This window comes from Oryctolagus cuniculus, chromosome 1 (genome assembly GCF_964237555.1).
Source record: "Oryctolagus cuniculus chromosome 1, mOryCun1.1, whole genome shotgun sequence".
Taxonomy (NCBI): domain Eukaryota; kingdom Metazoa; phylum Chordata; class Mammalia; order Lagomorpha; family Leporidae; genus Oryctolagus; species Oryctolagus cuniculus.
The window spans coordinates 19,493,035-19,516,987 of record NC_091432.1 but is presented as its reverse complement, the minus strand read 5'-3'; the positions used below and the strand labels follow the sequence as shown (position 1 = coordinate 19,516,987).

At 44.4% G+C, this 23,953-nt stretch overlaps 1 protein-coding gene across 5 annotated transcripts in view; it reads right to left on the bottom strand.

The window, feature by feature from the left end:
* Nucleotides 1–23,953, bottom strand: part of AMBRA1 (autophagy and beclin 1 regulator 1) — a 194,142-nt gene that overhangs the window by 59,573 nt on the left and 110,616 nt on the right. The gene's annotated exons all lie outside the window — the stretch shown is intronic.

Genomic DNA, 23,953 nt, shown 5'->3' with positions numbered 1-23,953 from the left:
TGGAAGAGACAGCCAGCATACAGCTGATTGGGTAGGGAAGACAATAACAAGTAAAAGGGGGTAGTATCTGCTAATCTCTTTGGGAGGCCTGGTGTGTAACACAGCTGAAATTGATGAGCCTAGCTTTGCAGCATCAGAATATTTTTATTAAGGCAATCTTCTATAATCCCCCCCACCAAGAATTTCCTTGAATCCAGATTCAATGGTAACATCTCACAGTTTAACTTTCCCTGAGATACACATTTCTGTATGACATTTTTTCCTTGGTAACCAATTAAATAAAAAATGTATTTTTTTTAAAAGGGTGACACCTTAATTTGCAGTTGTATTTCATTTACATGAACATGTCATTTCCTCCTCCTCCTTCCGAAGTGCATTTCATACACAACCACCCGTCAGATCAGACAGAGTCAAACCCTCTTGGGAGAACAGAACATTTTTCTATGCTAGATAACTTAAATTCTCTGCTGAATGCCTAGTTTGAGAAAATGCACCTGGTAGAGCTTACAAACCTTGGAACAATGGATGAGTTTGTACTTGCACTCTCTGGAATCACCTAGGCTTCCTCCTCTGCACATAACTGCAAAAGCATTTTGTGATCTCTCTGATTTTTCTTTTAGAGAGCTCCATCTATTATTCTGCTACTCATGGTGTTTCCCTACTCTCTTCTCAAATGATCAAGAGACTGTTCAGAAAGAAAATGTTCTCCATATGAGCGATGAAATACAAGAAAAGTATTCTTTTCACTCTTCTTCAATGCAGTCTTATAATGCAGGTCGCTGCATTATAAGACTCTTTTCAACATTAGTTAATGATATTTCTACATTATGCAATCTCAACATAGGCAAATTTGCACCCATGCAGAATGATAGTGATTCATGGATGTAAAAAAAATCTTAGTATAATTGTTTGTTTCCCCCTCCAAAGTACCACAGTAGATAAAGATACACATTATATCTATAATATTAAAATTTCATGAATAATGTCCAAAATAAAGTTCTTTAGGTAGGCAATAATCAAATAAAGATTGAGAAGTGCTAATCTAGATAGACCAATATTCCCCCCAACAACACATTTTTCAAAATCTTTCAAATTCAAAGGCACAGTCCCAAATTCTCATGATCTTCCCAAAGGCCAGAGAAAGACAGCATTGAAGGTACTATCAGGGGGCTGGCGCCGTGGTGCAGTAGGTTAATCCTCCACCTCCAGCTCCGGCATCCCATATGGGCACCAGTTCTAGTCCGGCTGCTCCTCTTCCAATCCAGCTCTCTGCTGTGGCCTGGGGAATGCAGTGGAAGATGGCCCAAGTTCTTGGGCCCCTGCACCCGCATGGGAGACCGGGAGGAAGCACCTGGCTCCTGGCTTCGGATTGGTGCAGCTCCGGCCATTGTGGCTATTTGGGGAGTGAACCGATGATGGAAGACCTTTCTGTGTCTCTCTCTGTGTAAAGAAAGACAGAAAGGCCGGCGCCGCGGCTCACTAGGCTAATCCTCCACCTTGCAGCACCGGCACACCAGGTTCTAGTCCCGGTCGGGGCACTGGATTCTGTCCCAGTTGCCCCTCTTCCAGGCCAGCTCTCTGCTGTGGCCAGGGAAGTGCAGTGGAGGATGCCCAAGTGCTTGGGCCCTGCACCCCATGGGAGACCAGGAGAAGTACCTGGCTCCTGCCATCGGATCAGCGCGGTGCACCGGCCGCGGTGCGCCGGCTGCGGCGGCCATTGGAGGGTGAACCAATGGCAAAGGAAGACCTTTCTCTCTGTCTCTCTCTCTCACTATCCACTCTGCCTGTCAAAAAAAATAAAATAAAATAAAAAAATAAAGAAAGAAAGAGAGAGAGAGATCAGGGGCCAGCGCTGTGGCATAGTAGGTTAAGCTTCTGCCTGTGGTGCTGGCATCCCATATGGCTGTCGGTTTGAGATCTGGCTGTTCCACTTCCAATCCAACTCTCTGCTAATGTGTCTGGGAAAGCAGTGGAAGACAGCCCAAGTGCTTGGCCCTTGCACCCACGTGGGAGATCTGGAAGAAGCTCCTGGCTCCCGGCTCTGGATCGGCCCTAGTCTAGCCATTGCAGCCAATTGGGGAGTGAACCAGCAGATAGAAGATCTCTCTCTCTGTAACTCTGCCTCTCAAATAAACAAATCTTTTTTTTTTGATGTTTTTATTTTTTTTTTAACTTTTTCAAATAAACAAATCTTGAGAGAGAGAGAGAGAAAGAAAGAAAAGCTATCAATGAGTTCACTGACCTCAGATCTATGTTACATCCCTCAGAGGAGGTAAACACATGTCCTTACTTTAAAACCTCACAAAACATTCTTTTTCAATCATAATATGGGGGTGAGCATTATGGCACAGCAGGTGAGCCACCATTTGCAATGCCTGTCATTCCATATTAGAGTGCTGGCTTGAGTCCTGGCTGCTCCAGTTCCAATCCAGCTTCCTGACAACGCATCCTGGGAGGCAGGAGATGACAGCTCAAGTGCCTGGGCCCCTGCCACCCACCTGTGAGAGCAGGATGGAATTATCTGCTCCTGGATCTGACCTGGCCTAGTCCTGGCTGTTGTGAGCAATTTGCAGAGTGAAACAGCAGACAGAAAAATCTCTTTCTGTTGTTCTGCCTGTCAAGTAGGTGAAAAAAAGGTATGTAGATATAATAATATATATAATAATTACATTTAGTTTGGAAACTTTTGCTGAGCCTCTGGGTCATGAAGAGAATAAGATAACTTACTGGACTTTCCTCTTTTTTTTTTTTTTTTTAAAGATTTATTTATTAGAAAGGCAGAGATACATAGAGAGAGAGGGCAATCTTCCATCTGTTGGTTCATTCCCCAAATGGCTGCAATGGCTGGGGCTGGGCCAGGTTGAAGCCAGGAGTCTCCTCCAGGTCTCCCACATAGGTGCAGGGGCCCAAGTACTTGGGCAGTCTTCTGTTGCTTTCTCAGGTGTATTAGCAGAGAGCTGGATCGAAGTGGAGCAGCTGGGACTCGAACCAGCAACCATATGGGATGCCAGTGCTTCAGGAGGCGGCCTAATTTGCTATTGCAGCACTGTCTCTGCAGTTTTCTTAAAAGGAACTTTTAAGTTGCAAGATCTACCACTTGCCTAGAAAGAATTACTCAGTTTCCGTTAAACCTAGAAATAATCCCATTGAGCTTTTCAACTGTTTCCCAGGCCTGCTTATCCAGATGAATGACATTTCCCCCTGATCACTAGCCTCTCAAATTACTTTAGTTCCTTATCATTTCCTCCAGCTTCTAACAGAAAAATATATAACCCAAAAGGAAAGAAGGTAAACTGATTTCCATATGATGAATGAAACACTAGCTGCTAAGAGAGGATAGAAAATACATTGAAGAAACAAATTTCATATTCTGGGACTCTATTTTCAGGGAATGGATGAGGGCTAGACAGCAGAAAGCAGTTAAGGAATAACACCAGATGCTTTTTGAGTGTTGTGGATCTGCAACTGGGAACACAAATCATTAAGATTCCAACTCCTAGCTCCAGAGGTACCTGTACAGTCTATGCCTCAAGAAACATTTCTAGAGAACAATAAAATAAAACAAACATGCAGGTTTGCACTGTGCAGAAGAGACTGGGGAGGCGTTTCTGCCAAAGGTGCCAGAGTGCTGAAGAGGGATGGAGCCTGGCACCAGCAAAGAGTGGATTTTCAGTGCCGTGTAAACACAGATTAGGGGGCCACAGATGCCAGCAACAGATTGGAGTACTGTCACCAGGTTCTCCTCTGCAGAACTGCGGGCCAACTGAGCCTGTCTCTTGGAAACATCAGGAAGAAAAAGTATCACCCTATTTAAAAACCCCAACCATTTAGTAGGCCTCTGGCCCCTAAGGTGAAGGAGAGGAAACATGCCAGAGTGAGTTAATGGACTGAGCTAAAAAGGAGGCACTTAACCTCAGAAATCAAATCCTGAGAGACTAGCTGAGGGACTAAAGATGCAAGATCCTCCCACATAATAATAACACAAATGGGATCAGCTGGACTCAGTGTTTCTCACCCTCTGCACCATGGATATTTTGGACCAGCTAATTCTGTTTTGGGGATGAGGAGGGGTCTTAAGTATCGTAGGATATTTAGGCATATCCTCAGTTTCTATCCACCCAGTCAGGACAACCAAAAATATTTCCAGACATTGCCACATGTCCCCTAGGAACAAAAATCACCCCTAGTTCGTAAACACAAAGCCAGAAAATTGCTTACATTTGAACCACAAGATAGGTGTTCTACGAAAGGACTACTACTAGAATCTAAAGGACTACTACTAGATACTGAAGTCACCAAAACTGTAAATAGTTAACAATCATGGAAAGCAATAACCAAAGGCACAGAATTAGACAAATGTTCCTTGGCAAACTTCAGTTTTCTGCTTTTGCCATGGGCAAGAGTCTGGCTTGAACTGGGGTCTTACAGACTTGTTTTATCTTTTGTTTCTGCACAATGTCAGCAAATATAGGCTTTTAGAGCCAAACAAAGCAAATTGTGACACTTCCTGCCAGTATCCAATGTAGTGTGAATTTGTAAAATGCTGTTTCTGAACTTCAGTTTCTTTAAGTATGAAATGGTGTGCAGTAGGAGCCGGTGCTCCTATGATAGGTTAAGCTTCTGCCTGTGGCACTGGCATCCCATGAGTGCTGGTTCAAGTCCCAGCTGTTCCACTTCCAATCCAACTCCCTGCTAATGCACTTGGGAAAGCAACAAAAGACAGCGCAAGTGCATGGGCCCCTGCTACTACTATGTGGGAGATCAGGATGAAGCTCCTGGCTTCTGGCTTCAGCCCAGCCCAGTCCTGGCTGTTGTGGCCATTTGTGGAGGGAATCAGCAGATGAAAGATCTCCTTCTTCTTCTCTCTGTAACTTTTCTTTTCAAATAAATAAACAATTTTTTTTTGACAGGCAGAGTGGACAGTGAGTGAGAGAGAGACAAATGTCTTCCTTTTTCCGTTGGTTCACCCCATAATGGCAGCTGTGGCCGGCGCATCGCGCTGATCCAAAGCCAGGAGCCGGGTGCTTCTCCTGATGTCCCATGCGGGTGCAGGGCGCAAGGATTTAGGCCATCTTCCACTGCATTCCCGGGCCACAGCAGAGAGCTGGACTGGAAGAGGAGCAACCGGGACAGAGTCCGGCGCCCCGACTGGGACTAGAACCTGGGGTGCCGGCGCCGCAGGCAGAGGATTAGCCTATTGAGCCGTGGCGCCGGCCAACAGATCTTTTTTTTTTTAAAGTGTGCAATAGCATGTACTCCTGAGAGTTTTGTCAAATCACTGGCTATAAAATTTATTTTAATAATCGAATCTCTGTGTGTTATTTCCTCTATAGCAACAGCTCTGTAATTAACAGCTCATAGAGATCCTTTTGTAAGACACTAGCCCAAAAATACAGGGCCAGAAGACTGAAACATTCTGCTTATTATTATTAATTTTTTTTTTCTTGGGGGTGGCATTGTGCTGTGGAAAGTTAAGCTGCCGCCGGCAACACCAGCATCCCATATGGGCATTGGCCGGCCCTTGCCATCCACATGGGAGACTCCAATGTGGCCATTTAGGGAGTCAATCAGCAGATGGAAAATTTTTCTTTTTCTTTTTCAAAATTTATTGATTTACTTGATTGGCAGAGCTACAGAGAGGCAGAGGCAGAGGCAGAGAGACAGGTCTTCCATCACAGGCTCACTCCCAAATGGCTGGGTTAATCCAAAGCCAGGAGCCAGGAGCCTCCTCTGGGTCTCCCATGTGGGTGCAAGGTCCCAAGGACTTGAACCATCCTCTTGCTGCCTTCCCAGGCACACTAGCAGGGAGCTGGATAGGAAGTGGAGCAGCTGGGACTCACACCAGTGCCCATATGGGATGCTGGCACTGCAGATGGCAACCTTACCTGCTATGTCACAGCTCTGGCCTCGTTAAATGAATCTTTAAAAAACAAATAAATAAAGTTTAGAAAAAAAGAGTAGAACTTGGGGTAGAATTTAAGTTCTCTACTTGTATTTGAAAAACACATAATGAATCTATTCATATGGGTCATGTACCTCAGAACAATTCTTTGTTCATTTATTCTGTTATTTGGTAAAAAGTATTTCCCTCCATTAGCCACTCTGGTAAGAGAACTAGATGGAGTTCCTGCTCCTGGCTTCAGCCTGGCCCAGCCCTGGCTGTTGAGTACACCAGCCTATAGAAGATCTCTCTGTTGTTCTGCACCTTTCACAAAAACAGACCTTTAAAATTTTATTTTATCTTATCTAAAAGGCAGAGAGATTGATCAATTGATCCCACATTCATACAGAAAGCAGGCATTCGCAGCAGTGTATTAATGAGTATGTCAAACACTCACCCAGAGAAACACTTAGTTTTAGAATTAAGGTAAAATGTCTATACTCTTAGGGAACCTTCTCCTTAAAAAATAGCCTACACCAAGATAGACCACATTCTGGGCTACAAAACACAATGCAACAAATTTAAAAGAATAGAAATTATACAAAGTATACTTTCAGACTACAAACTAATTAAATTGGGGCAGGTATTTGGTGCAGCAAATTAAGACACCATTTGGAATGCCTGCATCCCATTTCGAAGTAACTGGGTTCCAGTACCAGTTCCATTTTTGACTACTAATGTGCACTTGGAGAGCCAGCAGCTAACAGTTCAAACAGTTGAGTCCCTGCGACTTATGTGGGGACCTGGATTCATTTCTGGGGTCCTAGCTTGAGTCTGGCCCAGCCTAGGTGATTGAAGGCATTTGGGGAATGAATCAGTGGATGGAAGATCTTTGTGTGTCTGTCTCTCTCTGTCTTTCAAATAAAATGAAAATAAATAAATAATTAAATTTTAAAAGTATTCAGCTAAGAACCAGTACCAAAAAAAAATTAGAAAATCTTAAAAACCTTATATATTGAACAACACATTTCTAAATAACACATCACTCAAAAAAGGTATCTAGAGAAATTTTAAAATATTTTGAATTAAATGAAAACGCAGTTTACCAAAATCTGTGGAATGCAGTGAAAATAGTGCTAACAGGGAAATTTATAGCATTGAATGCTAAAACAATGTTTCTGGCAGATAACACAATTGTTAAGCAGAAGACCCACAAAAGTAACCAAAAAAAAAAAGAAGAAGAAGAAGAAGAAGAAGAAGCCTGTGAAACTACTATGCAATTAGAGCAAAGTTGCAGGATATAGTTTAATACACAAAAATCAACTGTTTTCCTACATCCCAAAAATGAATGAGTAAATGAGTGGGACTTGAAATTAAAAATACAATATCATGTTTATTAGCTCAAAAAATGAAACATTTAGGTATAAGTCTATTAAAGTATGTGCAAAGTATACATTGGGAAAACTACAAAACTCTAATGAAAGAAATCACAATGGATATAAAAAAAATTGGAGAGATAGTCCATGTTTATGGATGAAAAGACGCGATACTTTGAAGTTGCTAATTCTTCCCAGCTTCAATCCCAATAAAAATACCAGCAAATCAGCAAATAGATAAGGTTTATACTGAAAGGCAAAAGACCCACAATAGCCAACACAATATGAAAAGAAAACACCAAGTTGGAAGACTGATAGTACTCCACTTCAAGACTTACTGTAAAGCTACAGTAAGTAAGACAGTGTGATATTTGCCAAAGAAAAGCCAAGCAGATCAGTGGAAGAGAAGAGTGAGCAGAAACAGACACACATAAATATGGTCAACTCGTCTTTGATAAAGAATCAAACACAATTCTGTGGAGAAAGGACATTCTTTTCAGTAAATGGTGTTCTGAACCAACTGGAGATTCACATGTAAACACAAGTAAATCTTGAAACATGTTACACTTTTTATAAGAATTAACTCAAACTGGATCACAGACTCAGATGGACAACACAAAACCTATAAAACTCATACAAGATCTAAAAGAAAATTTAGGTGACATTGGGTTTACTGATGACTTTTTAGATTCAACACCAAAAGCATAACCCATGAAAGAAAAAACTGGGGCCGGTGCTGTGGTATAGTGCATAAAGCCCTGGCTTGCAGTGAGGGCTTCCCATATGGGTGCTGGTTCGAGTCCTGGCTGCTCCACTTCTAATCCAGCTCTCTTGTTATGGCCTGGGACAGCAGTAGAAGATGACCCAAGTTCTTGGTTCCCTGTACCTGGGTGGGAGACCTGGAAGAAGATCCTGGCTCCTGGCTTCAGATCAGCCGCCCAGCTCCTGACACTGTGGCCATTTGGGGAGTGAAGCAACAGATGGAAGACTTTCTCTCTCTCTCTGTCTCTGTAATTCTGGGTTTCAAATAAATAAATAAATCTTTGAGGGAAAAAAAGGAAAAAAACTAATAAATTAGACCAGACCTTGTTAAAATTGAAAACTTGCTGTGAAAGACACTGTTAAGATGATAAAAGAAGCTCCAAACTACAAAAAATTTCTGTGAAATGCTTATCTGATAAAGGATTGGTATCCAAAATATACAAAGATCTCTTATAACTAAACAATAAGGAAACAAACAATTTCACTTAAAAATAAAGGATCTGAACAGACACCTCATCAAAGGAGACACCCAGATGGCAAATATGCATATGAAAGGATGCCCAACATCATATAGCATTAGAGAACTGCAAATTCAGACAATAGGAAATCACTCCCCACATATCAGAATGGCTAGAATCCAAAACACTGATAATATCAACTGCTTGTCAAGACGCAGAGCCATAGGAACTCTCACGCACTGGCGGTGGGAATGCAGAGTGGCACATCTATTTTGGAAGACAGTCGGCAATTGCTTTGAAAACAGCCATATTCTTAAAACACGATCTAGCAATCACATTCTTTGCTATTTACCCAAACAAGTTTAAAATGTATGTCCACACAAAAACCTACAAGTGGATATTCATAATACCTTTATTTATAACTGTCAAATTGGAAGCACCCAAGATGTCCTCCAACAGAAGAATGGATAAGGAAACTGTGGTACATCCATATAATGAAATATTAGTGCTAAAAAATGAGTTATCAACCCACAAAAAACATGAAGGAAATTTAAATGTATATTACTAACTGGGGCTGGTGCTGTGGCGCAGTGGGTTAAAGCCCCAGCCTGCAGTGCCGGCATCCCATATGGACACTGGTTCAAGACTTGGCTGTTCCACTTCTAATCCAGCTCTCTGCTATGGCCTGGGAAAGCAGTAGAAGATGGTCCAAGTCTTTGGGCCCCTGCATCCACGTGGGAGACCTGGAAGAAGCTCCTGGCTCCTGGCTTCGGATCAGCTCAACTCTGGCTGTTTCGGTCATCTGGGAAGTGAATCAGTGGATGGAAGACCTCTCTCTCTCTCTCTCTCTGGCTCTATTTCTCTCTGTAACTCTTTCAAATACATATAATAAATCTTTTTTAAAAATGTATATTACTAACTGAAAGAAACCAAAAGCCTATATACTGTATAATTTCAACTACATGACATTCCGGAAAAGACAAACTATTGAAACAGGAAACAGATCAGTGGTTGGTAGGGATCTGGGGAGAAAAAGCACAAAATGATTCTGGGGGCAGGAAAGTTATTTTGGATGATACTGCAAAGGTAGATATATGTCACTGAATCTTTGCCATAACCATAGAATAGCACAAACAAAAGTGAATCCTAGTGTGATCCAAGGATTACATGACAATGACGATATATCCCTGTTGTTTTACCAATTGTAGCAAATGCATCACTGTGGTATCTCACTTGTTAGTGGGGGCAAGTGTCAGTGTGGGGAAGGAATATTTGCGAACTTTCTTTACATTCCACTAAAAGACCCTATAATCTAAAATGCCTCTTTAAAATATATTTTTTAAGAAAAAAAAAAAAAAAAAGCAAAATAAAAAGCCCCAAACTTTCATTCAAGATCTAGAGACAGTGGAAACAGCAGCTGCTATCAGACACTGTCAGCCATGGCAGTTCACTTCTCTCATACAACTTGAGAATCATTCTGGAGCCTCTAAGCAAAAGAGTAAACAAGGATTATTCAGAAGAGAAACAAACACAGGGGAGAAGAATTAAATTCAGTAATTCCAGTGAAGCATCAGGGAATAACAATGGGGAAAACCAAGCGGCCAAGTCTCATTCTCCAAGTCAGATCTTTAATTTATAGGCCAGAAAGTTCAGCAATGTTCTAGGGATAAAATCATAATAATCAGCACAGTCACATGATAGGTGAGCTCCACCAGGCCTGAGCAGGCATCTCATTGACTCTGCTTCTGTAAGACTCTTCCATTGCTTGGAAAGAAGAATTAGAAACCTTTTTCCAAAACAGCTTCTTAGCCTCTCTCCAAAACCTGTTCTTGGAGCAGGGAAATGAAGGGAATGATTCAACAGTTCTATGGAAATACTGAACAATGGAAATCATTAGCAAATCTATTAGAAAAGCTAATTCAGGGAGGGTAAGAGGGCAAGTTGCAAAGAAGGAAAGGATTAAATTACATTTCAGCCCTTCAAAATCTGTTTCATTTGAGACTGCTTAATTCAGAATGGCCAACTCTGATTGTGCTGTTGCTGTTGCTGGAGCTGGAATAAGAATGGGCCTGGGAGGACAGGGCATTTGGCCTAGTGGTTAAGATGCCTGTTGGGTCACTCATTTCCCATATTACAGCATCTGGGTTCAATGCATGGCTTTGACTCCTGATTCTAGCTCCTGCTAATGCAGACAATGGGAAACAGCAATGATGGCTCCAGTAATTGAGTTCCTGAGATCCTCATGAGAAACCTAGATTGAGTTCACTAGATTGAGTTCACAACTCCCAGCTTTAGCCTCAACCATTGCAGGCAATCGGAAAGTGAACCAGTAGGTGAGAGCTCTTTCTGTCTTTCTGCCTCCCAATTAAGTAAATAATTGAGAGAAGAGAGGGAGAGAGGGAAAGAGGGAGAGAGGGAAAGAGGGAGAGAGGGAGGAAGAGAGAGACACTACTACTGTGGCAAGGTGGGTTAAATGCCTGTGATGCCAGTATCCCCTGTGGGTAGTGATTTGTGTCCTGGTTGCTCCACTTCCAATCCAGCTTCCTGCTAATGGCCTAGGGAAAGCAATGGAAGATGGCCCAGGTGTTCCCTGCCACCTACATGGGAGACCCAGATGAAGCTCCTGGCTCTTGGCTTTTGCCTGGCCCAGAGCTGGCTGTTGCAGTCATCTGAGAATGAATCAGTAGATGGAAGATCTCTCTCTCTGTGTCTCAGTCTCTCTCTAACTCTTTCAAAATAAAGAAATACATCTTAAAAAAAAAAAAAAAAAGAAGAAGAAGAAGAAGAAGAAGAACAATTGAGCTGGGGATACAGACAATGAACAGCCTGGAGACATGACTTTCTAAAGCATGGTTGTCATGTGGAGCTAACACCAACCTGGTAATTGGTCAGTAGAGATGAGATCAGAGAAGGTCCAACTGAGAACTTATCAATGTTTAAAAATCCTAAGGAAAGCTAAATATTGTATTGATTCTGTCTAAACAAAATGTCTAAAGGCAAAATTATAGAGACATAATGAAGATTAATGGTTGCCTAGGATTGGAGAGAGGCCAAGGGATAAGAGAGAGAAGTGAATGCCAACAGGTATGGGTTTTTATAAGGTGATATTCTGAAATATATAGATAATAGTGATGGCTGCACAATTCTGGACATATACTAAAAACTAATGAATTATATACTTTATTTTTTTAAATTTACATGAGCACATTTATTGCAAGTAGCTCTATGGGACGGCAAGTCAGATATATATATAAACAAGTTGCAAGGTTGTCTCCCAAAACTGCAAATGTGATGTTTACAAAGAAAAGAAAGTCTAAGAGTATTTACAAAGGAAGACAAAGCCAGAGCAACTCAAAGCAGATCTGTAAAGCAGAAACAGCAAATGTAAAGACTGTTGAAACTGTCAAGTTTTCGTTTTTACTGACCAAGTGAGTATGTCTGATACCAAATTAAATGTAGAGGTCACAAAAAAAATCGTTCCATCATTGTTTTGTTTCTTAAAAGCAGCATAAACTGGTAGCTGGAAAGTAAGTGATATGCTGGTACACATATTCTACAAAGATTCTTCCAGCACAATACTGAATAAATTGTGTCTGTAAACTAAGAAGTAGTGCAAAAAGATTGCATATTTGTTATGCTGTACTGTGACCATTTGTACCTGTTACTATTTGTATGTACTGTAACGTATGGAGTCTCCCATTCGTTTATTCAGCGATGTTATATCTGTGCTGTCCCCTCTGCACCCTGTCTGCTGGCAGCCCTGAACCTAAAATGAAAATAAAGTGTTAAAGCCTTTTCCCCAAAATAATCTTCCCTTCCCACAATTCTGAACAATTATGACTTAACTGACTTGAATATAAGATAGTGACAGAAGGCTTGTTAAATAGGTTGATTATATGGTATTTGAATTATATAATAATAATGCTATTATAAAAAATTACAAATAAATTTGGCCAGTTTATAAAATTGAAATTTATGAAATGGAAATTGTCGCTCCCCCTCTTCGTTGAGGAACCTGGACCCTGCGCTGTTCTTTTGTCTGCTCGGCCCTCCCCGGGTTTGCTGCTGGTTCTTCCCGGGTTGGCTACTATCCCTTCCACCTCCGTGGAAGGGCGGTTCCCCCTGCCACATTCCCCACTTCCGCGGGGGAGCGGCATACCACCGGCCGGCTCTCTCGGGGGCTGCACAGGTGTTCCCTCAGATGTTCCCTTTAGATGTTCCTGGTGCATGTTGTCTCTCTCCTCCTTTATAGTCCTCTTCCACCAATCCCAACTCTGCTACCCACATGCCGAGTATGCTGCTCTCCTCCAATCAGGAGCAGGTCCTGCAGTTTATTGGTTGAACTGGAGGCAGCTGTGTAGAAGCTGTTTCTCCCTTCTCAGCGCCATATTGTGGGAGAGCAGATGCATAGAATAAGTCTTAATTCCAGTAACTCAGTCCAGTCCGGGTTGCTCCCCACAGATCCCCCTTTCTTTTTATTTTTTGGCGTTGATACGCGCCTGTCTTCGGTGTCCCACGGCACACACTCTGCTCTGCTTGCTAGAGTTGCCCACAGGTGCTTACAAGTCCTATCAATCAGGCAAACCGAATCCGGGTCCTCTCTTCGCCATGTTGTGAGGAGGTTTTTAGGCGCTGATGCGTGCCTGAGTTCGGTGCCCTGCAGCGCATGCTCTACTCTGCTAGAACTGCCTGCAGGTGCTTACAAGTCCTATCAGGCAAACCGAATCCAAGCCTTCTCATTGCCGTATTGTGGGGAGACTTATTGATGTTGATTCGTGCCTGTCTTCGGTGACCTGCAGCCGCCCACAGGTGCTTATCGTCTTACTAATAAGGCAGACCGAATCCAAGCTCTCTCATTGCCGTGTTGTGGGGAGGCCTTATTTATCTCTATTTCTCTATCTCCGGGCATTCCTATTTCTCCCATTTTACTTCCATCTGCCAGCATTCCTATTTCTCTCATTTTACTTCTAAACTTCTGTTTCTCTTATCCCTGCGGCTTCCTGGCGCCCGCCCCGAGGCTGCTTCTCGGCACCTCGCCCCGCGGCAGCTTCACGGCTCTGCGTGGCTTCCCGGCTCCTCGCCCCGCCGGCGCCCGCCCCGAGGCTGCTTCTCGGTGCCTCGCCGCCCCGTGGCGGCTTCCCGGCTTTGCGCCGCACTCCGCGGTCTCCGCGCCCCTTCGCGTCCGCACCACGGCCTCGCGCTAGCCCCGGGTTCCCTATCTACTTGTGCCCCACGCGCTCTCTCTGCACGCGGCGGCTTCCACGAGTCACACAGCACAGCTCACGTTTCCGCCACCACCGGTATTCAGTCCAAGTTCCCCGGACTAACCTGGCGAATTCCAACCTGGCGGCCCACGTCTCTGCCTCTAGTTCCAGATTTTCGCCTTTTGCTCCCCGGGCTGACTTGAAGAATTCCAAGATGGCTTCCGTCTCCGCCTCAGCCTGCACTCGCGGCTTCATCCTCCCTAACATTTTTCTCTACCCGGTATGTTTCCCTAAGTTTTCTTCCAACAATATTCCTCCCTCATTTCTCCTGGCCTCTCCCCACAGTCCGTATCCAAGTCTAAGTTTCTTATAGGTTTCACTTTCACTTTCAACCTGCAGTCCGTATCTGAGTCTAAGTTTCTTCTTGCTTTCACTTTAAATCCTAACTTCTTTCCCACAGTCCGTATCCGAGTCTATGCCTAGGCTTTCAATAGCTTCTTCTGGCACCTTTTTCGTCCGGCTTTTCCCTAGGCTGTTTGCTAGTCTCTCTCTCCGATATTTTCCCACTTCTTCCCGTTTCTTCCCTCCTAAGTTTCCTAATCCATCCTAGGTTTCCTATCCGAGTCACGGCACCATTATGTCGCTCCCCCTCTTCATGGAGGAACGACACTAAGCCCTGCCTAGGCTTCATATCCGAGTCACGGCACCATTATGTCGCTCCCCCTCTTCATGGAGGAACGACACTAAGCCCTGCCTAGGCTTCATATCCGAGTCACGGCACCATTATGTAGCTCCCCCTCTTCGTGGAGGAACGACACAAGACCCTGCGTAGTTCTTTCGTCTGCTCAGCCCTTCCCGGGTTTGCTGCTGGTTCTTCCCGGGTTGGCTACCGACCCTTCCACCTCCGTGGAAGGGCGGTTCCCCCTGCCACATTCCCCACTTCCGCGGGGGAGCGGCACACCGCCGGCCGGCTCTCTCGGGGGCTGCACAGGTGTTCCCTCAGATGTTCCCTTTAGATGTTTCTGGTGCATGTTGTCTCTCTCCTCCTTTATAGTCCTCTTCCACCAATCCCAACTCTGCTACCCACATGCCGAGTATGCTGCTCTCCTCCAATCAGGAGCAGGTCCTGCAGTTTATTGGTTGAACTGGAGGCAGCTGTGTAGAAGCTGTTTCTCCCTTCTCAGCGCCATATTGTGGGAGAGCAGATGCATAGAATAAGTCTTAATTCCAGTAACTCAGTCCAGTCCGGGTTGCTCCCCACAGAAATCCCATTTTGGATAGCCATTTGCATTTTTAAAAGATTTATTTATTTATTGGAAGGGCAGAGTTACAGAGAGCAGGGGAAACAGAGAGAGAGGTTTTCCATCTGCTGGTTTACTCCCCAAGTGGCCACAATGGCCAGAGCTGGGCCAGTCTGAAGCCAGGAGCCAGCAGCATCTTACAGGTCTCTCATGTGGATACAGAGGCCCAAGGACTTGGGACACCCTCAGCTGCTTTCCCAGGCCATCAGCAGAGAGCTGGATAGGAAGCAGAGCAGCTGGGACTTGAACCAGTGTCCATATGGGATGCCAGCACTTTAGGTGGACGCTTAACCTACTAAGCCACAGTGCCAGCCCTGCCATTTGCATTTTAAATAACTTATATTGGTGAGCATTGTTTCATTTGTTTATTAGCTCAGTGAATTTCTTTTAGTGTGTATGGAGTACCCATGTCCTAATACATTTCTGTTTGATTAGCTTTTTCTTAAAAATATCTAAGCTGTTTGTAAATAAATAAACTGGCTTCTGTTTATGAAAACCAGTTCTTCTAAGAGCAATATGACATAGAATTAATTTCTAAGTACATAGTCATCTGTTTTAATAAGAAGGTATAACTAAGCACTTTGCCACCATTTAACAGTCTCAACTAAGATAAATTATCCTATAGCCTGGGAAGCTAGAAAGAGTCCCTGACGGCAAATAGCAAGATTTCTTCTAAGGTCAGAGGCGTCCGAAGTTTCTATTAGCTGGCATTTATGGTTCTGACCCAGGAAAACGGTCACATGTGCCTTATTCCAACACGTCTACACAACTACAGCTGCAGGGGGGGTATTCCAACACGTCTACACAACTACAGCTGCAGGGGGGGTATTCCAACCCGTCTACACAACTATAGCTGCGAGGGGGGGGGGTATTCCAACACATCTACACAACTACAGCTGCGGGGGGGGGTATTCCAACCCGTCTACACAACTACAGCTGCGGGGGGGGGGTATTCCAACATGTCTACACAACTACAGCTGCGGGGGGGGGTATTTGGTGTGGTGGTGAAGACACCCACCCACTATATCAGAGTGCCTGTTTAAGTCTTGGCTACTCAGCTTCCAATTCAGCTTTGTACCCTGTGACGTGGCAGATGGCCCTGCCACTCATGGGGGAGTCATGGATGGTGTTCTAGGTTCATCACTTTGGCATGGCCAAGGTCTGGTACAGCCCCGGTGATGTAGGATTTTGGGAGTGAATCAGTGGATGGGAGATTTTTCTCTCTTTGCCTTTCAAATAAAATGAAAATAAATAAATAAAAAATCAAAACCCTGTCTTTATACCTTTTAAACATGCACTAATCAATGTACTTTCTTTTATTACACTTTCGCTTTTCCCTTTAAAAATTTTTTTTACCTCTCTCTGTAACTCTTTCAAATAAATAAAATAAATCTTTTAAAAAACTTTTTTTTACAAAGGTTTTTTAAAAGGTGTATTTATTTTTATTTGAAGGCAATAGTGACAGAGACAGCAAGAGAAAGATTGATTTTTGCAACTGCTGGCTCACTCCCCAAATGGTCACAACAGCTGGGGCTGGCCCAGGATGAAGCCAGGAGCCTGGAACTCCATCCAGGTCTCCCACTTGGTTGGCAGGGGCCTGAGTACCTGGGCCACCCTTTGCTGCTTTCGCAAGCCCATTAGTGGGGAGCTGGATTGGAAGTGGAGCATCCAGGACTTGAACCACACTCTGATATGACATGCCAGCATTGCAGGTAGCTGCTTAGCTAGCTGTGCCACGATGTTGGCCTCAGTTTTGCTTCTCTTGGACATTTCATAATAATGGAATCACACAGCAGATGGCCTGTCATGTCTGGCTTATTTCACTTGGCATAATGTTTTTATTACAATAATAATGAAATGGGGGCTGGCATTGTGGCATAGCAGGTAAAGCTGCAGCCTGCAGAGCTGCCAACCCATATGGGTGCCGGTTGGAGTCCCGGCTTCTCCACTTCCAATCCAGCTCTCTGCTATGGCCTGGGAAAGCAGTAGAAGATGACCCAAGTCTTTGGGCCCCTGCACTGGCGTGGGAGACCCAGAGGAAGCTCTTGGCTACTCTCTTTTTTTTTTTTTTTTTTTTTTTTTGACAGGCAGAGTGGACAGTGAGAGAGAGAGACAGAGAGAGAAAGGTCTTCCTTTGCCGTTGGTTCACCCTCCAATGGCCGCCGCTGCAGCCGGCGCACCGCGCTGATCCTGGCAGGAGCCAGGAGCCAGGTGCTTTTCCTGGTCTCCCATGGGGTGCAGGGCCCAAGCACCTGGGCCATCCTCCACTGCACTCCCTGGCCATAGCAGAGAGCTGGCCTGGAAGAGGGGCAACCGGGACAGAATCCGGCGCCCCAACCGGGACTCGAACCCGGTGTGCCGGCGCCGCAAGGTGGAGGATTAGCCTATTGAGCCACGGCGCCGGCTCTCTTGGCTACTCTCTGAGGATCAGTGAAGCTCCAGCCATTGCGGCAATTTGGGGAGTGAACCAGCGGAGGAAAGACCTCTCCCTTCTCTCTCTGCCTCTGTAACTCTGCCTTTCAAATGAATGAATAAATAATAAATAAATCTTTTTTAAAAAACAATATAATGAAATGTTTTCCAGGTTCATCCATGCTATAGCATATATCAATACTTCATTCCCTTTTATGACTGAGTAACAGTACATATGAGAATAAGATAATAGTCTTTATTTTATAGAAAACACACCATATGGAATCCAATAAAAATACTTCAGGTAAACAGAATTATTTCTTCTGGAAAGAAAAAGTAGGATTTCAAAGACAAATTCTGAGCACATTACTTATGGCTCCAACTGACTCTATTTTTTCTTGGGGCCAAAATAAAAGATTAGAGCCGTGCCAGGGGACTTTATATTCTGTAAAAACACAAAACAAAATCCACACAGGTACTATATGGAAGACTTCATTTCTGGCATTGGAAATGTTCTGGGTAAGGCATGTGGTCTATCAGGCTTAGGATGTTTAATAAATGATCTACCAGTCACTTAATCTGATGTTGAGAGCAATCCTTATGCAATATAAGTTTAAAATAAACTAAAAAATTAAAGGGTAAATATTTTGTAAATAGACTTAAAAGGCTACATGTGATCGCTGTAAATACTAAGCTCCTAAATTGATCTAACAGTATTGTCCAGTAAACTCCTAAAGAGGCAATGTTAGTCCACATACAAATCATGAATTTACGATGCAGACCCAAGAAAGGCATTATTGAGGCCAAAGGCACATGATAGAGTCAACAAAACAAATGACAGTTTGAGAGCTTAACAAGGAAATTTGTAAGGCCTGGAATATAGTTACTGCATTAGGAAAGGAAAAGAAACACCAATGAATATCTCTACATATCACAGTTTCATAAAAAAATCTCTCAGGACAGGCATTGGCCAGAGGTTGAGGTGCGAGGTTGGGACACCAGCACCCCATAACAGAGTGCCGGAGTTTGAGTTATGGCTCTGTTCTTGATTCCAGTTTCCTGCTAACACACCCTGGGAGACACACATGACAGCTCATAGTCGGGGTCCTGCATCTCACATGGGAGATATGGACTGAGATCCCAGCTCCCAGCTCTGGCCTGTCCAAGGCCCAGCCATCACAGCCATTTGAGAAGCGAACCAGGGATCCCTACATTTTTTCATCTTGCAAATCTGAAACTGTATATTCATTAAACAACGCTCCTTTTCTCTCTCCCCTCAGCCTCTGTAACCACCATCCTACTTTCTGTTTTTTATTTATTTATTTTTATTATTATTATTTTTTTTTTGACAGGCAGAGTAGCCAGTGAGAGAGAGAGAGACAGAGAGAAAGGTCTTCCTTTGCCATTGGTTCACCCTCCAATGGCCGCCATGGCTGGCGCGCTGCTCCGAAGGCAGGAGCCAGGTACTTCTCCTGGTCGCCCATAGGGTGCAGGGCCCAACCACTTGGGCCATCCTCCACTGCACTCCTGGGCCACAGCAGAGAGCTGGACTGGAAGAGGGGCAACTGGGACAGAATCCAGCGCCCTGACCGGGACTAGAACCTGGTGTGCTGGCGGCGCCGTAGGCGGAGGATTAGCCTAGTGAGCCGTGGCACCGGCCTCTGTTTTTATTTTTAAAGATTTATTTATTTATTTGAAAGGCAGAGTTACAGAGAGGCAGAGGCGGAGAGAGAGAGAGAGAGAGAGAGAGAGAGAGAGAGAGGTCTTCATCCAATGGTTCACTACCCAGATGGCCACAATGGCTGGAGATGTGCTGATCCAAAGCCAGCCAGGAGCCAAAAACTTCTTCCAGGTCTCCCACCCAGCTGCAGGGGCCCAAGCAGCCAGGACTCGAACTGGCACTCATTTGGGATGCCGGCACTGCAGGTGGTGGCTTTACTCGCTATGCTTCAGCGCAGACCCCAATCCTACTTTCTGTTGCCATGAAATTGACTACTTCAGGTACTCCATATATGTGGAATCAAATAGTATCGGTATGATCTTGTAACACATGCCTTAAAAGAGGAGATGTGTAACTAGACAGCAAGCACACAAAGTCATTTGCAGACTTAACATGAAATCAGCCACATTAAAATCTACAGAACAACAGTATAATTATGTTTAATGGTTTACTTTGGGAAAACATTAGGTGCAGTCCTGAAACACATTAAATCAGATGATATCCATCATGAAAAAGCCTCTAGAACATGCATTCTTAATGGAGGCAATATTGCCTCAAAGGGGACAAAAAAAAATTGGTTCTTTGGGAAGAAAAAAAAAATCAGGTATCACAGTAGTTTGTGGCCCTCTTGTACCAAGACAAGAAACACAGCATATCTGTGTTATTAAAATTGGTGGGGATGGTGAGGTGGACAGCTCTGAAAAAATTGTTGGAAAAGGGTGGAGGTAGTAAAACAACAGGATTGGGGTCGGCACAGAGGCGTAGCAGGTAAAGTCGTCGCCTGCAGTGCCAGCATCTCATGTGGGTGCCAGTTCAAGTCCTAGCTGCTCCACATCTGATCCAGCTCTCTGCTACAGCCTGGGAAAGCAGTAGAAGATGGCCCAAGTCCTAGGGCCCCTGCACCCACGTGGGAGACTTGGAGGAGGCTCCCGGCTGCTGACTGGCGCAGCTCCGGCCGTTGTGGCCATCTGGGGAGTGAACCAGTAGGTGGAAGACTTCTCTCTGTCTCTAACTCTGCCTTTCAAATAAATAAATAAAATCTTTAAAATCTACAGGAAAGAAGTTAGGTCTTATAGGAAAATATAACCTCTAGATCTGGCATGGGCAGAGGACAGGGCTCATGCCATCAGGACTAGTGAGCCTCAGAAAGCCCATAGGCAGTGGGGCTGCCATTACAATGCTTCGCTTCCTGATTTAGAGACCCCTCTTGTTTCAATCACATTGCCTTGGATGTTCCAGTGTCATGCAGAGTTCAGCAATGTGTTACCACCCTAAACAAAGGGAACAGGCTACTCTTTACTAGGTCCTCACTCCTTCCTCCCAACACGTTAAAACCTAGGATTAAGTGGTTGGCAGGGTGACTGGAAGTCCCCAGATCTCAGAAGTCAAATTAAGTTGTTCCTGTCGGGGTAGAAGAGGCCATGGTCCATTATCTTCAAGTCTGTAGACCTGCCCCTTTTCAATACATTTGCCCAAATGAAGAAATTACCTGCATGTACACTAATGATGTAATTGGGACAAGTAATTATGAAAGCAGAATATCCATTTTCAAAGAAATGAATATCATTACCTTTGTTCCACCCACAAACATTATATAAGGCAAAAACAAATAAGCTCACAAGAAAACACACTACGCAAAGTTAGGAACAACATTCTCAAAATCCATAGCGTTCAAGGGAAACAGTAAAAACCAAACAACAAATCACAAAGCAAACACACCTAGCATTCCCTCCCACCAACAGGGATTTCCTCAAAGCCTCTGCCTCTGACAGAAGGTGCAGGTGGATAAGAGAATTAAAAATTACTGTACCCCCACTTACACATTGCCTACGAACTGGCATTCCTATATTTACATCTCAGCAATCTCTGCTGTGGAAGGACAATGTCTTATGCTGGCCCCTGGGTGAGGCCAGGGAAGCTGTAAAACGCTGGCGCTACTTAATGAGTGCTTGAAGATGGGGATGGAGGGGTGGGGACGGGGGTCAGGGAGAAGGACCAAGGCAGAAAGCATTGAGAGAGAAAGATAAAGAAAGGAACTGACTCCGACACAGAACAGCTCTCACCAATCACTTGTCTTAAATGGCTGAGACTGCTGCAGCTTTTATTGTTTGGTAGAAGCATAAGTGAGCAGAACTCGACCAGAGGGTCTTGGGCTTGTCAGCAGCAGAAGGGAAACGACCTTTTATTGCTGCAAGGAGGATGCAGATTTCAAAGTCTAAAATCTGCAGTGAAGGGAAATGGAAATGTGCTGAACGTGGGTTTGACTGGCAGCTTTCCTCATCTGTCGATCAGAGGGTAATAAACACAGGGAGATGGCAGAAATGAAGATAAATGCTTTCAGCAGCACCATTCCCCACCCTCCCCTCCTCTTCCGCCCCCATTCAGCACATGACAAGAGAGCTAAAGCAAGAAAATAAATCAGCTTCTTAACCAACTCTTTTGTTAAAACTTTCCTTACAGGCCACCTACACGTGAATTATTGCTCTATGAGCCTACATTCTCATTAGGGGGCCCAGCTTCTAAAGGGTGAAAAGCGCTTCTCTAATCAGCACCTGTACATTTCAGGGTACAGCATTACACAACCGAGTCAGTGGGGCCCAATACGTGAGAAAGAGCCAGGCCTGCTCCCCGAGAGGAAAGGTACAGGACCCCCACCTCCACCTCCACGCTTGAACTCTAACACAAAGCCTGGCTCACCCAGGCTCCAAGGACAGCATGGAGTCACCTCACTGCTATGGCTGCCACATTACTATTTACTCAGGGAGAGAAAGGTTGAGCTCCAAGAGCTGACAAAGAAATGGTGGAATGCTTAGAGGTCAAAAGTGAAGTCAGATCAGAAAGTAGACTCCTGAATTCAACACTCAAGTCTTGCCTGTCAGTTTCATATTCATTCTGGAATGAAGGGAAAATCTCAGGCCTTTGATCTTATGAGTGTTCTATAACTAGGTCCAGGGGAAATGTCTTGTGAACTGAGATAGAGCATCCAGCCAACTTGGTTTTTGTAGAGGTGGGTTTGTTGAGTAAGGTCAAAAGGTTAGCAATTCCTTTTTTTTTTTTTTTTTTGAAAGGCAGAGTCAGACAGTGAGAGAGAGAGAAAGGTCTTCCTTCCGTTGGTTGACCCCCCAAAATGGCCGCTATGGCCGGAGTGCTGTGCTGATCTGAAGCCAGAAGCCAGGTGCTTCCTCCTGGTCTGCCATGTGGGTGCAGGGACCCAAGCACTTGGGCTATCCTCCACTGCACTCCCGGGCCACAGCAGAGAGCTGGACTGGAAGAGGAGCAACTTGGACAGAATCCAGCGCCCCAACCGGGACTAGAACCCAGGGTGCCAGCACCGCAGGTGGAGGATTAGCCTAGTGAGCCGTGCGCTGGCCCTAGTTAGCAATTCCTAATGCATGAGGTAGCAGCTGTTTAAAAGAAAATGGTGGGGAATTTTGTAAAATCTACATCCTGATTTTGCTAAAAGTAATCCTGACAAAAACATCTAGATGATTTAAGATAATAAAAAAGATATTTGACCCGATTGTTCCAACCACACTGTTCTCCTCTAGATCCTGAGGCTGGAAGAAAGATCCAGACCTCTGTTCTGAAGCATAGGAACTCACTGCTGCAAAATGAGGAGCAAGAGTAAGTGGGAGAGAGCAGGATGAACGGACATGTTTCACAACACAAACTGCACAGACTTCAGTAGCCCCAGAAACATGCAGATGTGTGGAATCCTGGGAGAACAGCACGTGTCATGTGAAGAGAGCTAGTTTGCAATAATTTCTAATTAAAACCACCATTCAGACATTAATACCAGGCGCACAGTAGAAAAGCAATGTTAACAGGCTATTTTTGAGATACTGTTAAAAGGACACACCTGGGCCGGCGCCGCGGCTCACTAGGCTAATCCTCCGCCTAGCGGCGCCGGCACACCAGGTTCTAGTCCTGGTTGGGGTGCCAGATTCTGTCCCAGTTGCCCCTCTTCCAGGCCAGCTCTCTGCTGTGGCCAGGGAGTGCAGTGGAGGATGGCCCAGGTCCTTGGGCCCTGTACCCCATGAGAGACCAGGAAAAGCACCTGGCTCCTGGCTCCTGCCATCGGATCAGCGCGGTGCGCCAGCCGCAGCGGCCATTGGAGCGTGAACCAACGGCAAAGGAAGACCTTTCTCTCTGTCTCTCTCTCTCTCACTGTCCACTCTGCCTGTCAAAAAAATAAAAATAAAAATAAAAAAAAAGGACACACCTGGTATATAGACAACAATCCAGTTTAGCCTTTCCAGTCTTGAAATATAAATAAAATCTCACCTCTTCTTAGAAGCTTTCCTGAATTAGAGAGGAATCCCTGCCCACGCAGTATTAGCTATTTTTCTAGCATACATTTGTCATGTGTAGGTTACCTGATGAGTACCTAAAGTTTGCTCTGAGTTCAAATGTTTTTGTCTCTGAGATCCCTCAGCCATCAGTTTTCAGTTGGTATTGTATGGTCTTGCCTTCTTCTGTAGATAGGCAACTCTGTGATGGAAGGGGTCAGCTTTTTACTCATTTTAAATGTTATGCAGTCATGAAAATTAGAATATTGCCATTTATACAATAAACATGGTGAAAAGCACAGATGGGAAAAACAAGGACTGCCATCGCTGGCCCTTATAAACTTTTCCTTCTGTAAGTGAGACAACGTGTCCTAGACAACCTTTACTATCTATGTCTGTTATAGTGACGGGCTGAGTGATAAAGAATCAAATCAGATGTTAGGGGAGCTTTTGGTCTGGCATATACATCCAGGAACAGGACTAGGCACAATATTTTGCAAAAAAGAAATTGTCTTCAATTGTAAATAAAACTAGCCTTCTATCAATAAGA